This window comes from Apus apus, chromosome 20 (assembly GCF_020740795.1).
Source record: "Apus apus isolate bApuApu2 chromosome 20, bApuApu2.pri.cur, whole genome shotgun sequence".
NCBI lineage: Eukaryota > Metazoa > Chordata > Aves > Apodiformes > Apodidae > Apus > Apus apus.
In genome coordinates, this window is record NC_067301.1 from 1,713,180 (window position 1) to 1,739,361 (window position 26,182).

General features: G+C 43.1%; 1 long non-coding RNA gene across 4 annotated transcripts in view; it reads left to right on the forward strand.

Annotated features, from left to right (window-relative positions):
* The window catches only part of LOC127392824 (uncharacterized), a 101,707-nt gene extending 85,741 nt beyond the window's left edge, over window positions 1–15,966 (forward strand). For all 4 annotated transcript variants that reach the window (XR_007891342.1, XR_007891343.1, XR_007891345.1 and 1 more), the window contains one exon: window positions 15,919–15,966. This is a non-coding gene — a long non-coding RNA (uncharacterized LOC127392824). The remainder of the gene's footprint in view (window positions 1–15,918) is intronic.
* The last annotated feature ends 10,216 nt before the right edge of the window (window positions 15,967–26,182 follow it).

Below are 26,182 nucleotides of genomic sequence, written 5' to 3' on the forward strand. Positions count from 1 at the left end.
GCTGGACAGACAACTTTACTACAGAGTGCACACCAGTGCCTGCCTTTCTAACAGTGCAGTGTGTTACTGGCCCAATAGTATCTGCTGATTTTGCTTGAATAAGTAACAGAACAGTATTTTTCTGAGTTCTGGTGCCCAAACCAAACATTTTCTGGGTATGAAAACCCACAAATCTGTCTTATTTAATATGTCCCCAGAGTCTTTGGAGTACTTGTTTGGGCTTGTTTGTTTGGGCTTTTCTTTCCCAATAGTGTCAGGATTTTCCTTCTAAATCATTAGAGGAACCTGGGTCAGATTGGATTCTTCTGACTCCTTTCCAGTAAGTTCCTAGGCAGCCATTCTCATGCTCTGGTTAACCTCAGCTTATGTGTTACACGTGAGGTATGTGACTCACTGGATTCCTTTTGTTTCCCCCACTTTTTCTTTTCCACCCAACAGTGGTGTGAACTGGGAAATCCAGTTCCTGAGAAGAATACACAGGAAATAGGAGCCATAAACAAAAAGGACTGGTTGAGTCTTACTGAGGTCTGGAGTACAGTTGTTGAAACAAACCACTGGTGACCCAGAAAGATCTGAAGCTGCACAGAATGCTTTCAAGATGGAAATGTGGGACAAAGATGGCATGGATGAGTTGGTAATGGTCTCATCTTTTCTTTCATGGGCTCTGTTCCAGATGCAGCTTTGAAATCCCAGCTGCATGTTGGACCTACAGAAAGGCAAGCCTGGGAGTTAGGAAACATTCATCTATTGTGAGACTCATGTGGTGACTTTGCTTCTCCAAACCTGAAGAACCTAGAGTTGGAGCAGGAAGCACATTATCAGAATAATCCAGCCTCCACTTCAGGACTTGTAAACACATACCTTTACAACCTACTTGTGGGGTATACAAAGAGAACAGAACACGTGGTGTCTGGGATGTGCTACACAGCAGAGACTGTTCTGTGTTCAGCCTAGGCACAAGAAACAGCTTTTTACTGGGAGGGTGGTCACACTGGAACAGGTTGCTCAGGCAAGTTGTGGAGTCTCCATCCTTGGATATATTCAGTATCCGACTGGATGTGGTGCAGAGCAAACTACTGTAGCTGACACCGCTTGAGCAGGGTGCTTGGACTAGATTATCTCAACCTCAATGATTCTGTGATAAACTATTTCCTCGTGTGTGTCATTTTGAGGACTCATACGTGACTCAAAGATCTTTTGGTTCTAAGAATTTGAGAGTCCTGACTTTAATTTAAATGGGAGTGAGATCGGGTTCCAAGATGTCAGAATGGCAGAAAGCTCTTAATCTCACAAGGCTCCTGGGCACCTTTTACTGGAATAAACTCTGGGCTTTTTTCCCTTCAGATATTCTCCAGCCTTTGTAAAGGAAACTGCAGTAACAAATCAGATTCTGCAGTAACACATTTTAAGTCCTGAAGCAAAATTCAGCAGTTTTAGAGGGACAGCATAAAAGGGAATGGGGTGGGGGAAGTGGGGTGGGAAGTATTTATAATCCCTTTAATATTTTAAAATTTAATTATTTCCAAATTGGGTTAGCGAGACTGACAAGAATACTGCATCTCCAGCATGGAGCCCAGAGGCAGCACTGGAAAATGAGAGGAGAAATTAATAATAAAAAACCCCTATTGCTTCGAGGCAGCAGACTGGAACACTGACATTCCATTACTCCGTCTGTCTGCTGAATTCATTTAGCATCTGTGGCCTAAATAGGCTGGTTTTAAAGAGGCATGCTCCAGTTTTTATGTTGGAAGGGGGCAGGGGGATGTCAGAGGCTTTTTCTGCATGGAAAGCTGTCTCAAGGAGGCACATCAGATTGCAGTTAATAGGGTGGAGTGATGCTAACCTCTTAGCACTTGTTAAGAGAGTATCTTGGAGTGTTGTGTAGTGCCTCACAGGTCGGGGGCTGGGTCTAGCATTCGGGTCGCTGCAGTTTGATTTCTGAGGGCAAAGCTGGAGCAGCAGTATTGAGCCTCCTGTTGTGTAATTGAAGCACTGGGTCTAAACCTGTGAAGGCACAACACCAGGCACCACTCAGTGCAGCCAGTTCCACCAGCTCTGCACCCAAGGTAGCGGAAGCACAGGCTGTCAAAATGCTCTCCTTACCTCTTCTCTGCAAAACACTGTGAGGTCCAGCAGGACAGCGTTCCTTGACTCTAACTGTGCTCTCTCAGGAGTGCCACCCCAGGCATCACTGCAGCAATTGCTGCAACACTGTCTTCCTCAGGATGCTCCTTTTCCTCTGTTCACTCCATCCACCTTTGCATGGCTCTTGTAAGACCTCAGATCTAAAGCCTGAGGCAGGGTGGCTGCAGGGTCACAGGGATCTCAGGTGCAGGTACTGCAGGCTGGAGAGGTTTCACCGCAGGCTGGAAGGGAAAGAAGAGAATGATTCTCCACTTGATTTCCTAGAAACCTACAAGTGTTGAACTTCTGGGTATTTTCTGAAACATCTGGATACCAGGAAGATAAAAGGTACAAGGGTAACCTCCCAGTAAGATCAATTGTTTAAAGCTTTCTGTGTATTTCCAGTCTTCTTTGGCTTCCTTCCCAAGGTTACAGAAATAGGTCTGTGAATTTCCTCAGAGTAGATTATAAAGTATTCTGTATAGATCTATTTATTCTGGTTCCATTTTATTCAAATAATATTTGATTCCCTTTCCCCTAAGTTACCATTTTCAAGGTCTTTGTGTAAAATATGCAGAAAGGGAAACCATGGGTTTTATGGAAAGTCATATATAAGCTGTTAAAATTGTCCTTTTCTCCTCCTTTCACTTGTATTTTTTTCCATCACTGAATCCGTAATTGTCCCTTCCTTTGGTCATCTTCTGCTTGACCCTGAAGTCAGAGATAAATTGGTTTGAGAATGTAATTACTAAGTGTAAAGATTGCATTCATGCCTCTTGATAGCCTCCACTTAAAGCCTCTACCTTGGCTGCTCCCAAACCATGTACTTTGTAAAGTTTTTTGCTTTGTCCTGGACTAGTTGTTTATGTTTCCAGATAAACTAGTAGTTTATGCATTTCAACAGAATTGATAATAAATACCTGGCTTGCATCTTCCCAGGCATGTGGGCTGCAGGGAAGTCTTAACTAAGGGGAGCCAGCAGCTGGAGAGTTGCTATTAAAAAATACTGTAAGTCCTTCTTTCTCCCATTACACAGCAATCCAGCCAAATTTACCTTTACTTTTACTTAACCATATTTCTTTTTTATTCTTTCTGTACAGCAACAATCTGCGCTTAGGCAGATCTCCTGGGAAACTTAGCTAAAATGCACCTGTGCTACACAGGCAAACACAGATTGCAGAGTTGATGTTGCTCTCTCTTGGCCAAAGCAGTAACATTTCACTGTGGCTTATGCTTCTCACAGTTCTTCAGGGATTGATCTCCATCACAAAGGAAATGTTCTGTAGTGTTGAAAGAGGACTTAATTTCAGTTATCATTATTTCACAGAACAAAAGCTGTAGTTATAAATCACCAGAGGATTTTCTGCAGTTTTCATGGAATTCTTTCTGTTTTGGGCTCACAGCTATTTCTTCCAACTCCCAGCCTTTTCTTCTAAGCTTCCTTCTTTCTTTAACCTCTCACCTCTGCCTTTCCTTGTCTCTCCATGTAAATAAATAACTCCCTGTTAGACCCGTGCCCAAGATTACCTAAGGTTGCTTGGTCTCTTCTTACTCACTTTGCTTATCTAACTTAATGGCAGTGCCTGCCTTGTCTATATTGGCAACAGATTATTCTATAATCATGTCAAAACTAGCACAAGAAGTCTTATTTTGGTGGGCAAATACATATTACTGTTAGAGATGGGATTATCAGTGGTAATAATAAGTGGTTGGTTGTGGTGATTTCACTGACTTGTATTTAACTTGTATTTGAGAGGCTCAGTCTCTTTTAGAACTTTCCTTTAGGGAGTAGCTTAGTTCATTTTTCTGAAAATCAGCAATGCCCTCCCCCAGGTTTTTCTTGACTGAAGTAATTGCTGTGATTCCTCAGGTCCCAGACAACCAGCAGATAATTAGTTCCAATTAAGTTCTCTCACAGGTGCTTATGATATTGCCATTTGGAAGCAGCAGTTTCTTCTGAAAGGTGAGCTGAGCAGTTGGGATCACCAAAGATAAGAGCAAGAGGAGAAACAACAAAAATCAATCATGGTAGGGTGATGCTTTTTGTTTAAGAAGGGGCATGTGTGAGGTATCTTTTTTTATTTGTAGAGATGTGGTGTGGGTCCTCATTGAGTTTCTCTAGTTTAAAACAAGCAAAGAAAAAAGATCAAGGAAGAAGTAACTTTAGAGTAACTAGTCTGTGGTGAGCTATGCAGGAGAAAAGCCCAGCAAATTCACAGCATTTCAGTTTTACCATGAGGTAAGCCAGGCAGGATCAGTCCTAGTTGGTTCCTGACCTCAGCTGGTTCACCTCATAGTAAGTCTGACCTAACGTGTTTTCCTTTGCAGAGACTTTGTGTGTGTTAGGTGAGAGGAGCCTGAGGTGCCTAAGAACTCCTCAGCAATCACAGGGCCTGAGTGTTTTCTTATGTTTTTACTGCTGTAACTTTGCTGTGTTTTTCAAAGCTGCTTCTCATCTTTATCCCATGAAGGATCATGTCTTTAGCTTTAGCCTGTTGCTTTATGTGGGAGGCTGGAGGGAGTTATAGAACCTATATTTAAGGAGAAAAAGTATCTATAAACCTGACATAACTAAAAGCACACACACAGAAAAGCAGCAGGTTTAAATCCCTGTCCCAATTGTTATTTCTGCTTGCCTGTCCTGCGTGGTGGTGTTTGTTGTGCTTTCTAAATACCAAAGGGCACTTTTGTATTTAACAAAAATGCACTGTTTCAGCTTTGTAGGTTGCACTGGATGCTGCTCTCTGTGCTTGCCTCTAGTTATTGTAGGGCCTATTGCACTGAACTTCAGCTTGTGACAGCAGTCTGAGCAAAAATAGTGGTTTTTTTAATCATAAGCTGCAGAAAGTAAGTGGATGTAAAACACTGGTGATGTCCACCTCATCCCAGAATAGTGCCAACACTGCTTCACCTGCTATCATGGTTGAGCAATGCAGAGTCCTCCCCCCACAGGGGTTACACAAAGGTTGGCTCCTTTTCACCAGCACAGCTGGGAAGAGTAACTGCTTCAGGGGCAGTAATTACTGAGGGGAACTGTTTAACCTGGGTTATGAAGGAAACGGGACTAAATGCCCTTGGAGGTGCTCTCTAGACTTGTGATGGATGAACCTGGAAGGCCCCTTTCTGGAGCTGCTGGAGCCACAGCACTTGTTTGAGCTGCATGAGTGTGCTGTACACTGCTATGTGAGTGGATGCCCTCTGGAAAGATCAGAAGGCTTCATGGCTGTGTATGTCATGGATTCAGGCATTCCTCTGTCTTTTTCTCACCCACAAGCTCCATCAAATCTTCCATGGTAGTAGACAGAAAAAGAAGGAAAATTCAACATATTTTCTGAATGTTGAAGGCAGGACAAGCTGTGACAGCATTTTGTGTCCCATTGCAATGGAAACCATGAACCCAAACAATATTCAACAAGTAACTGATGAAACCTCTGACAGCAATAACCATCATTAAATGTATTCCTACTTGGCAAATGCACTGGACTGGATTATCTAAGATGGTTGGAATAGGGGATCTTAGAGGTCTTTTCCAACTGTGGTGTTTCTGTGTATTAGTATATTTTGGAAAAGCTGCTATATCTGGCAGTATTTTTGAGACTACTTGAGATATCTTACCATACACTGATTTTGGTGGTAGGGAGGTATCTGTGTGCTCTGTGAAAAACTGTTACCTCTGTGTTTAGAACCCAGGAATATAACTCTCTACTGATACAATTCAGCCACTCTTCATCCTAACTCTGTTGATCTTCGGGCCTTAAACCTATCATTTTTGTCAGACTGCAGAATTCCTTTATTCATAAAATGACAGTGGCCTGAATACAAAGTGCCACACTTCTTGTGGGAGGAAGAAGACAGGAAAAGTTGTGGCAGGTGGCTTAAAATAAATAAGAATAAAGCCAGCTCGGTTTGAAGCTGCTTGGAGTTTTGCAATGTTTGAAGCAGTCTCTGCAAACCTGGGCTGCTTTGGAGAGCACTTGTGAGAAGCTCAGTTGCAATTATCATATGGTTTTGCAATTTTTTTGCGTGGATATTATTACAAAGAGCTCTGTGTGTGCATCTGCATCCTAGGAGATACATAAACTAACCTCCAAATACCCCACCAAGACCCTAATTATAAATCCAGATACAGGGTACATAGCATGGACCTGTATGTTAAATATAACACACCTGAGACTGGGATTTGGCCTTAAGCTATAGTTTTACTTAAGTTTTTCTCTGCCTGGATTATAATTTTAGTGATGTGAATGAGAAACTGTGCAGATGCTAACCAGATGCTAATAGCAAACTGTAGTTCAACATGTTTCCATGTAATAACTACAGTGTTACTATGGTGATAACAGATTCACTAGAGGTTTGATTTAATAAAGCAGGATTGCATGTTAGTATCTGTACAGTTGCCATAGTTTTAGCCAAACAATTGTGCTGCTTCTGACTGAATTGATGGCATTGCCACTGAGCTTAGTTTCCCTTGTAAATCTGTTTTTCAGGAATAAATTTGCTCTGTAAGCAGGTTCTAGTATATTGCTTTAATTGACCTCTCCTTTCCAATGGCAAAAAGCAGGATTTTCAATATAAGCATAAAAACTGTTTTGTTTAGTTTCTTTATTTTCCTTTTTTTTTTTTTCTTTTTCCCCAAATGCTGCATTTGACTTCAATTCTAAAGATACTTGAGTGAACTGCCCAAGGCTTCCCAAGGAAGTGTAAGAATTTAGAGAGTCTAAACTGGCTTTCAAATGAGACCACCTGTATTTGCAAGTGACCAAAAAGGATGTTTGGTTTTAATGCCACCCGTCCAAGAGACCAATCGATGGGCGTTTGCATGTTATCATTTCAAGTCTGATAGATACTGAAGGCCATATTCTGCTGTAAGCTCTGCTCAGTAGTGTTGTTGGTCTGAACAAAGCCCAGGAAACCTGCATCCACTTGTTCTTGCACTTTGGTTCCCATCTTCCTTGCCCTGCATCCCATCTGATCACATACAGATCTGCAGGGCAGCTACCACCACTGTGAGAACCCAGTTTCCCCTTCTCTGTACAAGACACAGGAAAGCTGGGTCCAAATGTGACTGCGTTTCTTCCCTGACCTCAGCCCAAGTAGTGGAAAGCTTGGTTGCTTTTTCTGGTGCAGGATCTTCTTAACCCTCTGCAGCTCCACTCTCATAATTGTGATTGTGTGAAATGAAGGGCAGCGTGTGGGTCAGAACTAGGAACTCATCTGTTTTCCACGAGACCAGAAGGGGCTTCTGGCTTCTTTTATGTCTTAATAATAGAAGTAATAATAACAATAATTAATAACTATAATGATAGTGATAACCTTCCAGCTGAACATGTGCAATTTGTATTGCCTCAGCATTATTCCCAGGCAGAGAGCTTCATTGATATTCAGCTCATCGCTGTGTCTGTCACTGCTCTGTGCACTTTGGGTCTGGAATCCTTGGGGAGCCTCGCAGCTGTCAAATTGACTTCCATCATTTCTCTCTGAGCTGAGAGACAAATTATCCAGCCAGCCATCAGACGAGACTTTGCAATGGAACTTGCAATCTCGAAGTGATAAAATGCTGCCTCCCAGTTTGGCCTCCGAGGCAGGGGAGTATCGATGCGGGTTTTTTTTCAGTGTCCCTTCTTTATTCTTTAGAAGCTGCTATTGGGCTGCTTTGTTAATTTTTTTTTTTTTAAGAGGTATTCATGGTCTAATGATCTGGCAGGCGCTGGGGTGAGTCAGTGGCATATGTCGGCTCAGCCCCCGCTGGGACAGACTGCTGCTCCTGGGCGCTGCCCGCACCGCTCCGAGTGCCGCGGGGACACGCGTGTCACCGCTTCCCCGTGGCCTTCACGAGCCTGGGGCAGCGAACTGGAAAGGCTGCCCCGGTTTTCCACTTGTAAAGAAGGTTCTGGGGACGTTTCTCTAGCTCTTGGTCCCTCTCCCCGCACCTGCTCCGGTGAGGGCTGTGACCTCAGAGCTGCGTTCAGGCCCCGTCCCTACACGGGGACCCCTCGGCCCCCGCGTTCCCGGGCTGCGCCGCTTTTCCCGCACCCGTTTGTTTTCGAAACGAGCAGGTGCGTGAGATGGAGGAGCGGGGCCCGGGGGGTTTCACTGAGGGGGGGGAAGAAACATTTGTTGCGTTTGGCCGCTGTAAAAACCACCCCGGGCCCTCGCAGCCCGCAGGCGGAGCTGATCACCCGCCCGGGCGGCGCGGAGGCCCCGCCAGGCTCCCTCCGCCCGTCTGCGGCCGAACCGGCGCCGCCCGCGCCCCGGGGGCCGCTCCGGCCGGGGCTGCCGCGGCCCGGGGAGCCGGGCGGGGTTACGGGAGGGGCGCGTCCCGCCAGGGGGCGACGCCGAGGCGCGAGGAGGGGCCGCCCCGGGGCGCTGAGGGCGAGGGGCGAAGCGCGGCGAGGGGCCCTGGGCCGGGGCGGCTCCGGCAGCGGCGGATCCTGCTCCCGCCCCGGCCCGGCCGCTCCCGCCCCGGCCCCGCCCTCGGCAGCCGCCCCGGCGCACCGCGGGTTCCGCCCCCCCCACCCCCGCAGCGCGCGGGGCCGCGCCCCTCGAGCTCCTCGCGCCCAACGGCTGAGGTAGCGCGCGCGGCCGCCATCTCGCCGTGAGGCACCAGCGGGGCGGGAGGCGGCTCCTCGCGGGTCGGGGCCCCTCGAAGGCCGCTCCTCGCGGGTCGGGGCCCCTCGAAGGCCGCTCCTCGCGGGTCGGGGCCCCTCGAAGGCCGCTCCTCGCGGGTCGGGGCCCCTCGAAGGCCGCTCCTCGCGGGTCGGGGCCCCTCGAAGGCCGCTCCTCGCGGGTCGGGGCCCCTCGAAGGCCGCTCCTCGCGGGTCGGGGCCCCTCGAAGGCCGCTCCTCGCGGGTCGGGGCCCCTCGAAGGCCGCTCCTCGCGGGTCGGGGCCCCTCGAAGGCCGCTCCTCGCGGGTCGGGGCCCCTCGAAGGCCGCTCCTCGCGGGTCGGGGCCCCTCGAAGGCCGCTCCTCGCGGGTCGGGGCCCCTCGAAGGCCGCCGCTGGGTCCGCGGCCCGTTGTCCGCTGCTGTGGTGAGGCCCCTTCCCTGCTCCCCGCACCGGGGAGGTGCTGGAGGAGCGACGTTGCTTGCCAGAAGCAGCGCCGCTTTCGTACCTGCGGAGGATTTTGCCTTGGCGGTCCTGAGGGGTGTGAAGGTGGAAGAAATAACGGCGTCTGTGCTCGGAGAGTGACTGTGCGTGGAAAGCTGTATGAGAATAAAGAGCTGAGCCGTAAAAAGGCCTTTCCCAAGGAGGGAATCTCAGTCACACGGCGTTGGGTTGGGAGCTGAGAGAAGCTTGACTGCAAAGTCCTGTGTAAAATCTGCCGTGTGTAGTGCTGGGCTGAGGGGGAATGGCCCCTCAAGTGCCAGTGGCCCGTGCACCTGCTCATGCTCTCCCCACAAAGAGACTGTAAACTGAAAGATCTACCTCAGGCTGGTGCTTTGACCCTGCCTCCCACCTCAGGGCAGCTCATGGAAGTCTTTTCTCATAAGAAGACTTAAAGAGGTGAGGTTGACTAGAAGAAGTATTAGAATCTACCTTTGGGTTGATGAGTTTTTATGTCTAGAGGTAGCTCAGCAGTTGTCCAACCAGTTGTTACTTCCCCTAAAACAAAGGTTTCCCATGTACTTGAAGACCAGACATATCCCCTAAAGCATTATGTACCTCTTAGTTTATCATCTTAACTAGGTATGTGAATGTTCAAGCCCTCAAGCAAGCTATCCAACATCACTCCCCTATGTCTTCTCCATTCTCCTGGATCTTTTCTAGATATTAGGGTTCCAGAAAAAAAAACAACCAACAAACATCTCTCAATCCCTAGGAACGTGTTGCTGGGAGAGGAGGAATACGTCTGGGTTTCTTAAGATATCAGTCCACCTGGGAACAGCATTAGATGCCATTGCACAACCTGCTTTTATCAGTGGATTGTGCTGTTCTTTAGATTATGGCTGAGGTAAAGATTTCACCTGGAACAAAAACATTTATGAGAAAAAACACTTCACAGAGGTGACTTGTTCTCCTGGTTATCTCCCTACTGACTTTCTTTTTCTTCTCCCTGTTCTCTGACAAGCTAGGTTTAAAACAAAACTGTTTAAACTTCTTGTTTCTAAGTAGCTGCTTTCAAGGTCTGTTTTCTGTTTCATTGAAGAGTTCCTAACGTGAGTTAAGTTTATTCATTCTTTAAGAAAAAAAAGAAGCAGCAGCACATCCACTGGCTGCGTGCAAGCTCCCAGATGGAGGTCAGTTTGACACACATGTCCTAAGGCATGAGGATCTGCCTTTTTTTATGATCCCATTACTGTTACAATCATCAGCGTTCAGTTTTGTAATCCTCGTATGGCTATCACTTGAAGATGCCCGGAGTTGGTGATAAAATAGTTTGCATTTAAATCTGACATAAATATGCTGGAAGTTAATTGACAGTTTACAATATTTCTTTTCCTTGAGAACATTCAGAAGTCAGCTATGGTACCAGGTCTGAAATGCATTCACTTTCAGGGTTTTCACTTTCTTCTTTCCACCACCTCAGCTTTTAATTATGGCTGTCAAGTAGAGTACAAGCCAGACGTGGCATTTAGCAACCTAATTCTGCCATCCTTTTTTTCCGTTTCCTATAGACATCCACAAATGCCTATACCAGTGGGCACCTCTGACATTTCCAAATTGCAATTTGAGAGTGTCAGAAAGGTTCATGAATTATTAAAATGTCTCAGCATCATTACAGGTTGGAAAATTACATATAATTTGACAAAACAAGCACACAGAGAAAAAGAAAACCCCACCCAGGCATTCCCAAATCAAGAGAGCACCTTTAAAACTTTCCCTTTGCATTAGCTTAAAAAGGCTTGAATAGTAGGAGAGATGCGTGAGTCATTCTCTCTCTGTCTCTCTCTAGAACAGGAAAGCTAGCAGAGGGTGGAGGCATGTCAGCACATAATGTGGTACACTTTAAAATATCAGCTGAAATGACTAGGCTGGAGAAGTGGGAGGACTGATATTAGTCACACACTATTACACAGTTTAGAAGATGAAGACAGAAGGAATTACCGGACAGGCATATGTCACTTGGCCCAACCTTTTCAAACGTGTATCTTGACTTCAGATCTTTTCATTCTTTCTTCAGAATGCCTCTGCTTTGCATTGTGAGTAAGATTCATTATCTTGGCCACATGGAGAACAACTGGCTGTTCTTGAGCTGAGATGTTAGGAAGATGGTGGGGTTTACCACACAGGCAGTATCAGCTACATAGGAAGACACAGAGGTGGTCCCTATTTTGCCCAGGTCTTTGCAGTATATCCCTTTGCTTACCAGTTTTACCCAAAGATGGGAAGGGGTTTGTACTTAGATGAACTCATAAATAAATGCAAACAACAGTTTGCTTGTAAGACCCTCTGCTTGGGTCTGCAGAGGTTTGCAGGATACAGCCCTTTTATGTACCTGAATTTTTAACTGAAGGTGTTTCATTAAATAGCCCAGATTTTGTCTCTGTGCTATACTGCTTTGTCTCTCTGCAGTACATCTGATAATCTTCTATATCACGTTTAACCAAGCCAAAAATAAAACATGCAACAGACCTTCCTAGCTGTCTGTGACTGTCTGGAGAAGTACTTCCATCAGCCCTGTGAACCACTGTGGATTTGTTCTTACCCAAAGTTGAGCCTGTTTGCCATGTGCCACTATTTCTGTAGTGCCACTCTTCAAGAAATATTTTAGATGTCAGATGTTTTTTGTGTAAAAGAAAAAAAAAGTAAGTACAACTTTATTTAATTTTCTGGCAAATTCTGAAATTAATTATTGGAATTGTACCATTCCTCTGCCCTAATTGGAGAGCAGGAAAGTGTCTTAACAGCTGTCAAAAATTCTCAAGAGAGTACAATACTGTGCTAAAGCTTATGAGAGTTTTTATAAGTGACCTATGCTAGCTGTTGTTATTAAATAATTTCATTTGTCAGAATATCCACAGTAGTTTACCCTTTGCTCTGGTTAATGTGCTCTATAGGTTGGCCATAGGTTTGGGGTTTTTTTCTGGCATATATTGAAATCTCCTTCCCAGAACCGTTATTTTAAGGATAATAAGTGCAAAAGAAGGCAAAGAAAAAAGACCCTCTTGCCTTTCATGGTGAACTGTGGCTTACTGAGTGCATTTGTTTGCTTTTCTGATTTATTTCTTGTGATCAGAGCTATCTGACCCTCATGGTTAAAGGAAGGTTCTCTGTAGTTTTGAAGTCTGCCTATTATAACATCAGTTCTGCAACCTGCAGCTAAAGGAGTGGACAGATGCATCCTCAGCTGATCCCTAACAAATCTGTCTGTCTTGGCATGCAGAATCCATACCTGGAGCCTATCAGCAGTGTTCTTGGTCCCTGTATGAGGAGTAAAAATTTAGGTTGCGAAGTTGGAGATTCCTGCAGTTTGCCAGACTTTTCTTACACGTGCAAAATAACTGCACAATTTTATGGCATGAACCTTTCCTCTTCCTGTTTGGCACTGCAGCTTTCTTGCTCAGTTTGGAATACGTTTTCCTCCTCTCTACACAAAAAGTATTCCCAGCCTCTCCCTTATGCATGCTCTTTAAAGGCAAAACCCAAAATATTGGATGCTGAGGGAGGTGCACCCAGAAGCGTAAGAAAAATGTGCTAACAAGTCAGCCAGCTTACACCCCTTTGGTGCACAGAACCAGGACCAGTGCTTTAGCAGTGAGATTGTGCAGGCTTCTGGAGGAAACAGAGAGAACTGAGGTGGGAATGGCTGTGATATGAGGGCTCAGTGTTTTATGTTCCTAAGGTCTCCCCTGTTGGAACAGAGCTGTAAACAGTCAGCCAGCATTTAGTTCATTACAGAAGGTCAGAGCAGAGGAAGATGGAATTCCTTTCCTGGGGCCATGTTTCTTGTTCTTTGAGACTGCAGTTTCATTTGTCAGTCAAACTGGTCTAAGTTGGCTTTGCCTCCAAGTTATATCATCTTGCCCCTTTCTGTAGCAGGCAGTTGAGATTGTGCAGTTGGTCATTGAGACAAGGAGGCTGAAAACGAAAGCTTTTTTGTTTCCCCTGCTGTATGAGGTCCATGATATGGCTGACGGCTGTGTTAAAGCTGATTTGGTTCAAGAAGGGGAGCAAAGAGCAGGAGATGACAGGGCCACAGCTTTTGTCAGCAGAACAGGTTACTGGTTTAGTGGACTGTGAAACAATACCTTCACTGCTAACTCCTGACTGGTAGGCAAAGAGTCTTTTGATGCTTACAGTTCTGTTGGCTTTCCAAGTAGTGGCAAATGAGCTTTGCTTTTCTGTTGATGTGAAACCCTTTGACTTTGCCAAAATACTATTTTCCTCTGGACCAAAAGAAATCAGAATACAGGTTTGGACTAGATCCTGTCCCGTGCATGTTTAGTAATTCAGCCATTACTTAGGTACCTAAATTGGGAGCTGAGCTCATCTGGAAAATTTGTGCTAATGTCTGGTAGTGAACCATGAAACAGTAACTTCTTCTTTGTGAAGGGGCTACTAGTCAGAAATAATAGAATTGTCACAAAAATTGCTGCTTCAGGTTTGAAATTCCTGGCTCTTAATTTAGAACTTAAGCTTCTCCAAAAATTTCAGCAACTTTTCAGACAGCCATTCACCAGTTATTTCCTTATATAAATACACCCTTGCATTAATTTCTGTTTTAAATTGTTCTCATACATTTGACTTGCAGGGATCTGAGGTTAGAAACTAACCTTGGTGATGTTTTATCCTTGTGTGGTTTGTCTCTGGTTGTATGTGCTTTGTAAGTCTCTCACGTAACAAGTCGTGTTAGAAGTGAGCCTGGTTGTGTGTTTAGCAAGTGTCTAACACACTTGTGCAGGCAGTACTAGGGAGGGCTGTGCTAACTACACCAAGATTTTACTGCAGTCAACCACCAGGTACTTCTCTGAAAATTATTCCCAGCATCTTATTTCATTATCAGACAAGCTAGGTCACTTTGTGGCTTCGAATGCTGTAGTGAATCTGTTCAGGTGACCTCACAGCAGCATCCTACAATCTGGTGTGGTGGGTTGGAGCAGCAACAATTTCTTCACAGCATGAACCTGCCACTGCCCTTCCTGGTTTTTGTTTGAAGTAGGTCAAGTCTGTGAACTGCTAAGACTCTGTGGACCCCTCATTTATTTTACCATTCTAGCTTCCAGAACATAGAGAGATCACCTCCCTCGTTCTGTCTGAGCACTAGCAGCTTGGGTGCAGAAAAGACAGAGCATTCTGGCCTCTCAGTAGTGTTGTACTTCAGCTTGAGGAGGATAATCTGCAAAGGGAGCTCTTAAAAGTGGTTGCCATTCACTTTCTTATGCTGTCACTTGGAGTAATTTTTATTTAAAGTTGATAAATGTTGGGTCCTTTGTTTTATCTTGTCTGCATGTATGTGCACACAAATGTTGATCTCAAGTATATTGTTTAGGGAAATGCAAGAACTTTCAGCAAAAATGGCTCAGATCCACTCCAAGAAACATACAGAATTTGAGCTAGGCCCCATGTCAGGGGTGGTGCTCTGTCTCTTCTGCCTGGCAGGCTGGGTCCTGAGCCCTAGCCACAACACCTAGTTGTTCTTCATACCTGCTTTTCTCAAACTGTGATCATCTTCTTGTAGAACTATATTCTATTGTTCTGACATGTATGGATTCACACACTGCAATTATTTTAAGTCATTGTCCGTAAGAAGAGTAGGAGAAATAAAAAGGCAATAGATTTATTTTTTTTTCGGTTTCCTCGATGCCTCATGGTTTGGCTAAGACCTTTCTATTTTTTTCCTCTGAGTTGCTACCATACAGCTTTTCATGTAGACCTCTTTGGAACTGTTCTTTGATGTCTAGGCTATTTAAGCCAAAATTCTGTTCTTTTTTTCGTGGTGGCAGCTACTTCACAGCAAGTGCATTAATTAAAATTTGTGTCTGTCAAAGACTGCCTTCAGTGTTTTTTGCCTCAGTAGAATGAATCTTTTCTTCAGCACAACTAGACAATCACAGCACATCCATAGAGACAGACAGGATGGATTCTGAGACATAAAGAACAAAGTATCACCCTGGGAGCTTCGATTTAAGCCATGTTGAGTTTCTATGCTGTTACGTGGGCACCTGGTTTGTAATAGTGCTACTCACTATTACACTATGTTAAATATCACAATGATATTTAACAGAAAATCCATGTGTAATTAAGTCTTGGGGCCTTACTGGAGTGTCTGTCACTGAGTTCTGGGCTTTTATTTCCTTCTCAAATAGGGATTTTCTTTTCACATCTTTGAGTTGGATACACAAACTGGTAAAAACAAGTACAAAATGTTACCACTGTTTTGTTTCCTTTTTGAATTAATAGCAAGTAAAAGCAAAGTTTCCTGTTAGAACAGGTATTCTCAAGTTCCTCTAGTGAATTGGATGGGAAACCTAAAGCAAACATGTACAACTTTGTCACTGATATGGATGGGAATGTGTCCCAAGATACTTGGCAGCTGGTCTTCTTTTTATTAATCATATTGCACAATTAGCTGTTACATGAAGATTTGTCATTAAATGCATTCTAAGGACAGTATATATGATTTTCTCTATTTTGCTAACTGAGGAAATTAAGGTCTAGAGAAAGGAAGTGATTATTCACAGAGCCTGGAGAGGAAATTGAGTCCAGAATTCTATATAATAGACCATGTAGACAATGTAACATGCCCTGAAATAACCATTTCATTGCAGATATGCCCATGTTGCTCTGCATTCCAAAGAAATAAAGTATCTGTTGCTTTTCTTTTTAACCAACTATCCCTCTTTCTTTTTTCCAGCTAATGTCTTGGAGCCGGGATATGAAAATACAACTTGCCCCCAGCAGAATTTTGGTAAGTCAATTGTATTTCAGACTTAAACAAAAGGAATGTGATCAGTGATCCTGCTGGAAGGCTTTACTTACTGGTCACTTAGTTGCATACAGCTGTTAAGTCCCACATTGCTACTAACATGCTTGTGGCAACAGGTGAAATTGTGGCTTTCATCAGGCTAGCAGGGAAGAATTAACCTGCTGCAAGGAAGATGCAGAGGAAACAGTGCCAGGAAAATGGTGTTGGTGGAGCCCAGAATGCAGAAACCCCTTTGTTTGCTCTGTGACTTCAGGTCTCACCCCAGCTTGTTGAGACTGTGGCCATCAGTACTCAGCAGAACAGTAATAATGTGTTGCCACAACAGCGTTATTTGTCCCTGTTGATGTCCTTGTGCAAAAGAGAAATCTTAAAACAGCTTGGCTCTGAGCAGTTTGTCTTTTTTTTTCTATCTGCTGTGAGTAAACTCAATGGTCTTGGTCTTGTTCTTGTCAGACTCATCCTATCTGTGATGGGCATTCTCTGAGGTCAAGTTGCCTGTGCCTTCTGGCCTTCAAATATTAGCCCACTGAATTCAGGGAGATCTTTGCTGTTAACTATTCTGGAATCAGGAGCTACAGTCTGTTTACAAACTACTGCTGTAGTTATTTCTGAGTAGAGAATCCCTATATTCATTAATTCTTTCAATCCATTGGTACTAAAGCAGGAAACATCAGCTGCAAAAGCATTGGTTAAAAGGGCAACTTGGCTGTAAATCAAGATTGCCATGGTCAGTTAAAGTCAGAAAATGGGACGGTTGGAGAAGGGGGGAGAGGAGGGAGCCTTGCAAAGTCTTGCAGCTGTTTTCACATCCTTTCTCAAATAGAATTTCTTCAATTAGTAGCAAGGATTTTACACAAAAAAACTTCGAAGAAATCAGGTTGTTCAAATGCTTGGTTTTCTTCCAGGAACTGCCATAAGTTGCATTACTGCATGTTATTTTATTCGTTTTTTTCTCTCTCTGTGGAACTGCAAAGTGACAGTGCTTTAAATGGAAAGATTTGCAGCGAGCCGTCAGTGATTGTGCATGGAGGATATATCTCCTGGTTTAGTCTTGCTTGTGCTTCCATAAATCAGCATAGCTAAAATATTTGTGGTTGACTGTTGGAAATTTATGCAGGTGGGAGATTAGAGTCAGTCTGTCATTTTTGTAGGGGAAGTGAGAGATGGAAGGGACTGGGGAATGCTGGCTTGCAGGAAGGAAGGATTTATTATAATGTTGGTGGATATTTAGGGGTTCCATACAGACAATTAGCAAAAAATCTATGTGTGTCTGTGTCTGTACATGTGTACACATCTTTATGATTTGGAAACAGGGTTGTTTCTCTGAATAATTTTTTAGTTAATCTGGACAGAAAGGGACATTATATGGAGCTATTCCTTCGCTCAGGTGTGCCTTCAGACTTGGTTTTCATTCTTCTTTATTTTTTCCTTAGGTCCAAAGTGTTGTGTATCCAGGTCATGCTTTACTTTTGCTGGCATGTACCTGTCTTGCAAATGGGTTGTATGAGTAATTGTGTCAGGTTCAAAAGATCTTACAGACTGCCTCTTGTCACACAACCACTGAATGTGAGCTTAGGTGCCTTTGCTAATAATTGGGACTACAAATGTACTGGGCAGGGGATGAAGAGGAGGGAGAAGCATGAGAAATATAAACTCTTAAGATTGGCAGCAAAATCCACGTCCTGTTTTCAGTTGTTGTAACATTGTATGACTCCACCGACCTTGATGTTTCATTAGTTCTTAGCAGCCCTTGATGTGGCCCCTGACATCAGTGGAGATACACAGATTTACCCTAGCTGATATCCTGACACTTTATTTCTGTGCAACAGAAGTGTCCCACCAGGGTGGAATAGCCTCTGCCAGTTCATCTTCCCTTGCAATCTGAGGGAAAGGCCTTGGGTCTAAGCTGTGGGAAGGTCATCGCTGTAGCATTGCCTCATTACTAATGACATAAGTCTTGTTCCTTAATGCTTGCTAGGTTAGGCATGGCTCAGCAGGTGATGGGGGAGGCTGCAGAACCCCCAAATCTTGTAACTGTATTTTGTAAAGCTTATTAAGTGCCATATAAAATACAATACTCAGAAGTTCTCTAGCCTTTTTTCTCCTTTTTCTAAAATAGTGGGGTTCTGATTTTCCAAATACCTCTGTTTTGCACCCTCTAATTCTTTTTTCCCCACAGTTTTACTTGATACAAGCAGTGAGCAGCAGGCAGCCTGCCCTCAGAGCATGGGCTGTGTTATTCCAGCAGACAAGTCTGCATAGCCCTGCCCTAAGCACTTTTCATTTGAATTTGAGGACTCCCAAAATCAACACACTAACAAGTGGTACCAGGACTTGACTAGGTGAAAAATTGCCCCCTCGGTCATTAAACCACAATGAAAATCTCCAGTGCTTTACTAATAGAGTGATGCATTGCCAGTAGTATTTCAGGGGAAAAAAATCATGAGAGAAGTATTAACAGCTTTGCTGAGGTAGCATTGTTATGCTATGTCACTACCATGTATTCTGTTCCACTAAAGTAAAAATAATTTCCAGGGATTTTTGTAATATGAAGGACAGAGATCCTAGTCTTAAATGTTGGGGGTTTTTTTCTGTTTTCCATCTTTGCCAAGTCCTTATAAATCTTTGCAGTTGTAGAGACAGCCTAAAAAACTGCTAACATTTTCAGCTGCAGAGCATAACACTGAATAAGGATAGTTGAAAAATTTCTGTCAAAACTGTGTTTAATGGAAAATAGAGTTTTGATAAAATAGCATTTTCACCAAAAATAACTGCTTTCCATGGAGAATGTTAGTTTTTCACTGCAATATTTTGACAGAAATTGTAAAATCTTGGGCTGAAATATGTACAGCTGTTCAAGTCCGTCTAGTGCCACTGAGATTTCTTCACCTCTTCAAATCTGAGGTATTTTGCCAACTCTTTGGTTTTTAACATCATGATACTTGGGAGTTTTTGTCAAGCCCACCTCTAGATTCATGTTATAGGGATACCAGCTTCCTGTTGAAAAAGCTGAGTTTCTATGGTGTTTGAAACTCCTGAAAATGTGATACAGGTACCTTAGGAATTAGAAATCCAAAGACATAAATGAAAATTTTGTTTTCTTGTTTCAAGTAACTCTCAAGATCTTTAGAGTATTTGAAAATATTTCTATATAGAAAGTGTTTCATGGTCTGATTAATTATTCTGAATATATTTCTCTGATAGTGCTTTTTTGCATAATTTTCAAATGTATTATTTGTTAGCCAAATCATATACAGAATGATTGAAAAAAAGCAAATGCAAGAAAAACGTAAACCCACCCTAATTTTCTGCTGTGAAGTGAGTGGTAATGATGACTCCCTTACCAGGCTGTGGTAAAATTTATTGGAAGTATGTAAAATATTGTGTGATCATAATATGTCTATGCACTAGTTGTGTTTTGTAGCACACATCTGCAGATCAGACAGCAGATCTAGATGATCTGCAAGGGTGTGTGGCAGAGCTGGCCTGCAGACCCACTGCCAGGGGTTAGCACACAGGATGCTTGGCAGGCTGTGGGGGAGCCTGCGACACCAGCTCATGCTGTTTCTCTCCATGTTGACTAAATTAGATCAACATGGGAGCAGACAGACAGTGTCAGGCCAAAGATTTGTCTGCCTCGATGTCCTGCTTTGGAGGGCTGCTCATGTCATGCCTAGGGAAGAGCAGGAGAGCAGAGCAGGTGTATAGTGGTACCTGCCCTGCAGAGGCTCCAGTCTCCATGTTTCAAGGTCTTGGGCCAGAAGTGATGCTTTTTTAATGTAGGGTTTGTTCATGTTTCTCCTTCTATTGGTCAGTTTGCTTTTTGAATTTTAGCACGCACAACATACTGTGGGAAGGAGTTTCACATTACTGAACTGCTTTCTGCATAGAAACCATTCTGTCTGTCCCTATCCCTTGCTCCATTTTCTGTACCTTTTCCAGATCTACTGTTTTCTTTTTTTAAATGGGGAAGAGGGCAGTACTGGATCCACGTGCGGGCTACTCATCAGTTTACCTAGTGACGTCAAAACACTATCTGTTTTGTTTTCCTTTTCCAGTGATTCCTCCCATTCTGTTTGCTTTTCTGAACATCACTGAGTATTACGCCGTTTTCACAGGGCTTTCTGTTACTACCCCAAGGTGTAGCTGGATGGCAGCTGGGATTGGTTTCTCTGTTAAAACGACACCTTTGTTGTACTGATCAAAAGGGAGTAAGGGGGTGAGAGAGGTGAAAAGGAGGAAAAGGCAAGCCTCAGAGACTTGTGGGCAAGGAAGCATTGTTTTGTCTGTGCTTTCACTGGTAGAGACACCTCTTAGCACTTCTCATTATGGCTGGTATTGATTCCTGCTTTGAGATCCCTTTTTTAATTCCAAAGTTAAGATCTTCTACCAGTGGCATTTGAGTTGCATCTGCAAGCTGTCTGTCTCAAGTAGTGTTGTCAGTGTTTATCCCAGGACAGTAGTAGAGTGAGGGTGTAGAAATAAGGTCTAATGAGCTTATGGCTTTCTGGCATGTGCTAAATGGTGCTTGTTCCAAACTGGACTTGGAATCCCTTTTAGGAAGTGTTGTTAACTGTGCTATTCATTTCTGCCATAATAAAGCCTTTTTGTTCATTTGTTTTGCATGGGTTTTGTATTCAGAAGGTAGTGTCCAAGTAGCAAAACTTTATTCTAGTAAGCATCTGGAAATCTTAGGCTGTGTCCATACTAGTAAAACCAAGGATGCCTGGGAATGTTCCCAGGAATGTTCCTCAAACGTGGAACATGATACTGTACTACTGAAGTGCTGGAATGCTTCTTGGCAGAATTTTGGCTCATGCCAGCTAGTATTTTTCTAAAAGTGTTCCCAGGTATGGGTTGAAGCTGGAGCCCTTTCCCAAGAAGTACTTTATGTGCAGTCACCATGTTTCAGAGACGTAAAGGAGAGTTCTAGTACAGGCGTGAGCTGTTCTCTGTCAGCTGCCCTTAATGCTTGGGTACATTCCTGCACACATTTAATGTACTAGTGTGAGTATCTGTTACATGAAGTTAAAATCTGGCTAACACTCCCCCCCATTTTGCTTTTCATGTCATCTTTACTCTTTAAAGACTGTGATAGTGCAGCTGAATGTATTTCAGGATATTGTTTATGTTATGTTTATTTTAAATTACGCTTCACTGGGCGTCACTGTAGCTGATTCTGTGTTCAGCAGTTTCCTTTGATCAGGCAGAAATACTTACAGTTATTTAAACTTGTGCTCACAGTCATGAACTTTATGCAGCAGTGTGTGAATATGTAATAAACTTTGGAACAATATTAATTATTTTGTGATGTGCTGGCTATAAAGAAAGACCAAACACGTACTTTTCTGGAGTTCATATGTAGTAGGAAGTTTCCACCCCCAAAGTACTACAGTTTTGAGAACTAACCTGCAAAATAAGTGTCTTAGTTTCACCCTTTAGTTTATTTGAGGGTCCAGAAAATGCAGGATAGTGGCTAATGTAACATTCAGGCACTTGTATGTTGTAAGAATGAACGCGTGAAGTAGGTGTGGGCTCAATATACAGATTTCAGGCAGGTTTTGAAGCTAACAGTCACTGGGGCTGAATGGTACAGCTGTTTCAATATATTACCTTGGTTATAAATAGCTAGATTTATTGATAATATAATAGTAATATCTGATTGATTTGTCAATACAAATTAAAAATGAGTGCTTCCATCTTTGGGTTCTGGGGTGTGAATTTGGGCACTGACTCTGTGTTAGATTCTGGTAGAGGTAGAATCTTTGCCCACTAATGAAGAGATGGTAGTAAATGGGCCTCAGTGATTCTGGTGAATGAGGGCTCTGGTGCGTTTAGAGTAAATAATGTACCAATAATAGGCAAAGCTGGGAAGTGGAATATGTAACTGGGACGTAAAAGGAGTAACTGCTGCAGTGGTGGGAGCAGCATGCTGGCAGGAGATTGCCCTGCCCCAGCACAAGCTTCATAGCTCCTCTAGAAAAAAGCCATCAAGTAGGTGCCAGTTTAGTGGTTTCCGTGATGTCTGTTACTCCAATGTGCAAATTTTGTGACCTCAATGATCACTTGAGGACTAATATATGTAAAATTGGTAAAGAGTTAGGTCTGACAGTGTTGCACAGAGACCTGTGCACCCTCATCTTGTCTGGCAGAAGGGAAGACACTTTACCCTGCGGCTGGCTCATCTGATACGTCATAAAAAGTACCCCAGCCACAAACTCACCTTCTGACCAGAGAGAGGATAGTTGTTCTCAACTTCAACTCACAGAGTACTTTCCTACTGAGTCACTGGCAAAGTGACAGACATTCATTAGCAGTCTGAGTGTTTGAAGTCCATGAACATTAATGTGAGTCCTTCCAGTTTCTTCAGCGGGCTCTGAGTCCAGCTCACTGAGCAGAACTTTAAAAGTCCAAACCTCCATAACAAAATCACAGAGCTTGTAAAAGAAAATTTCCCAGACTTATTTGAAGCCAAGTTTTGGCATTGTTTGAGATGAAACGCTTATCAAGGTTTACAAGCCTTCCTGGTAAATTTTACCCATGTGTCAGGGGAATTCCCTGCAGGGGGTGGTGGTAAATGTTGAGGAAAGAGCTATAATGTAATTGTGAAAGCATGAGAAGCCATAGAGGGTTTTTCAAATGAATTTTCATGTTCGTTCACAGCTTGGCTGAAAAGCAGCTGTGGGAAACAAACCTCCTGAGAACTGAAACCACTGAGCCTAGCTCAGAGTTGCAATTCTTCTGTAAAGCAGGGAATTTAAGCATGTCAGTGTTGGGGAAATGAAACTGGCCAGTGCTCTATTTCACTAGGTGAGAAAGCAAGTCTTTCTGCGTGGTTTGGGCTTTATTACAGACAAGTTTTCAAGATACAGGAAGAAGAAAGATTTATTCTAAATTTCCTTTAGTCCTGACGTGTCTGAAAAGGGAAATAGTTTAGTTTAAATTTTCAGAAATAATAATCAGTGGCTAAATTTAGAGAGACATTGAGCATAGTTTTTGAAAGGATTGGGTCCCTGTAGCTGCCACTGAGTCACCTGGAGAGAGAGACGTGGGTGTTCATCAAACAATGAATGAACAAAGATGTCTCAATTTTTGATCTGCTCCAAACTGAAGGGTTCATATTTGGTGCTGGGATCCTGCTTGTAACTGGTGTTCCACCCCAGAAGCAAAAGTACGTGAAGATTCCCCTTATCTGTCAGTGAAAGTAGGGGATACTGGTGTAGAAAAAAGCCTGAAATACAATCTGGAAAACAAAACTGAATTTACCAAATAATGTTTTCATTATGTTACAGACATTTATTAAATCCACTTTGTTTTAATGTGTGAGAGGAAGACTAGCCCTTTCTCTGTCTTTGCTGTGTTATGCTGGGTTACACAGTGGTGTGAAACTGGAGATATGTGTTATAAAATCTAAGTAAGATGTTTGTGTGCAGCATTCCATGGAAAGTAGCATTACAGAGCTGAGCCAGCAGCTCTTGAACTGTCCTGCAGTTTCCTCAGTCATGTACAGACCAGTTCTAACAGAAGTCAGAGATAACTGAATTCCTCCCGTCTTTAAACATTCCTTGGGTAGCCAAAGCTATCTTTGAGTAATGAATTCAAGGTAGGTAGATGCCAATGTGGTGCATAATTACGTATTTGCTAGTTCTTGAGCCCAGTAGCTTGTGAGATTATCTTTCTTCACTAGTTTGTGCTCCAGCCTTGGACACTTGGCAGTGCCTTCTTTCCCTGCCTCACAGCTGAACTGCATCCCAGTGAAAGGGTCCATATGAGAAGCATTCAGAGAGGTGGTGCTTTGGATTTTTGTCAGAGAAATCTATCTTCAGGCAGCTGCACAGCCATGCAGTGCCCTTTTTCTCAGATTGCATAGGATATTTTTTTGTAATGGACCTTTCGCCAGACTAGCTTGTATTTTGCTGTGTATGCATGCTCCCTGAGCACTTGGAACCCATCTCCTGAAATATCATTGGCACTATCACGTTAAGGATTGCAATATGCTTTCTAGCTGTTTTCTTTATTTGTGAGACAATATGAAATATGGAGCATGCTTCACTTGTGACTCTTCCTTTTATAACCTAAAATGGCAGATTATTTTTTTCCAGTGGCTCAAAGAGTTAATTTGGAACAGACCATTTTTTTTTTTAAAAGTGTATTGTAATTTGATTGCACTTTAAAATCAGTGCCATTAGGATCCAGATTTTTAAAGACTTCTAAGTGCTTTACAGTCCAATGATTTAAATTGGAATGAGATGCCTCTACATCTTGTGAAGGTCTGTGACTTTATCTTTTAATTGCCACTCTAAAAAAGAGGTGAGTTTTGTGTATTTTTTAAGCCTGACTTTCTTTGCGATAACCTCATCTGCTAGTGTCCACCCTACAAGACCTCCCCAGCTTTTATCTCCAAAGCACCAAGTTCTTTGAATGAAATTTCATTTGTCCTCAGCTAGATAAGCAGTATCCGTGTAATACCCACTTGCTACACTGTCTTCATTGATGCATATAGTGTGGTTAAGTCTTTATCAGATTAGAGCTTATCAGACTGCACAAATACAGCCTGGACGCTCTTCTTGTATCTCCAGGGTTACACTAAAGACTAGTCTGCCCTGTAGGTTAACACAGTCTCAATTCAGGAGTGTTCAAGCACATGCTTAAGCAGGTGAATAGTTCAATTTAGTGGTAATACAGTTACTCTTCTGCTTTGTTAAGAATATGCTTCAACATTTCCTCGGATTAGAGCTTGAGGTTGGCTGTCTTATCATGGAAGTATTCACCTGTACAGGAGCAGAAAGGATATGATTGTCAAGAGGGAAATATCTTCTGATGCTGCATAGATAAATGTGAAAAGTATGCACCTATTAGAGGCGGCATCATGGGAAGAGAAAGTATCAGTTTGCTCAGTTGTACACAAGTAGTTTTGAAGCATGAAAAATACTGGCAGAGGAAAATGTGCTGAAGAAAGTGCTGTTGTGCAGATGCACTGTATTGTAAACTCTAAATCAGATTTAATGCCAGAAGATCACTTATCTAATGGATAATCAAAATATGACACAAGTGCACATGATTTGAATTCATGCTGAGGAAAAAATGCACAGAAAAACCCAATTGATGAGCAGGTTGTTGCCATGACAAAGTAATGTTGCTTTTAAAGTTAAAAATATATTTTCTATTTGATCAGGCTCTTAGACTGTAGAAACCCAGAGATCACACCAATGGTCACTGCTGACACAGGCTGTGCAGTTACCTGTTCTCTTGCTCTCCAACCTGAGCTGCTCGATATTTCTGTAATCACTGATTTAACTGGGATTGACAGTTAACCAACAGCTGTGGAATTCTTACAAAGTGTGTTCTTACAGAGGTGACAGACATTCAGCCCCATGAGGGGAAAATTTCACTGCAGGATTTTTCCAATTTGTAACTGCGTTTTCTTTGGGGAAGACAAGGGGAAGAGAGAAAAGCCCTGGAACATTGGCAATGGTTGTAGGTCACGACCTGTGACAGTGAGTCGAAAACATCCTTGGTGATTTCTGCCAGATGGCTCAGGGCTTTGATTCCCCAGAATTTCAGCTGCTTCCAAGAGATAAAACCAGATCTTTGATAAAAAGAATGAGATTTTTTTTTTTCCTATAAACATTTCCCTGCATAGGGTACCTTGCTTCATGGCTCATTGGGACACAAGTCTCAGACAGATAAATAGCATTGTCTAAAAAGAGAGATGTGTATCCATTTTTGTACCCTGGCTTTAAAAGGTATAGCTCACAGCAACTGAGGTGTCTGAAAATACCAGTACATTCAGCAGTCTGAGTTCACTTACAGCTTTCTTACTCGTCCCACTAAAAGTGCCAAAAAAATAAAGTTATTCCTTTGTATCCTTCCAAAGTGGACAGAAAATACTCCCAGATGTTAAAAAAACCCCACTAATAGCAGGATGCTTAAAATTCAGGGGACTTGAATATCCCTGCCTTTCTTCTTCTGTGAACTTGGGTGCAACACATTTTATCTCTAAAGATGAGTGTTTACCGTCTGATTGCTTTGATCACCCAAACTACAGGTACTGAAAAATCAGGACCAAGAACTTTGATATGTTCTTAAAGAAGCACTACTGTGGTTCGTTCGATAAGGAGTCTTAGTTAACTTCCCAGTATTGGTTGTAGTTTTGTGAATCCAACCTGGGATAGGTGTGAGCCTGTCACAA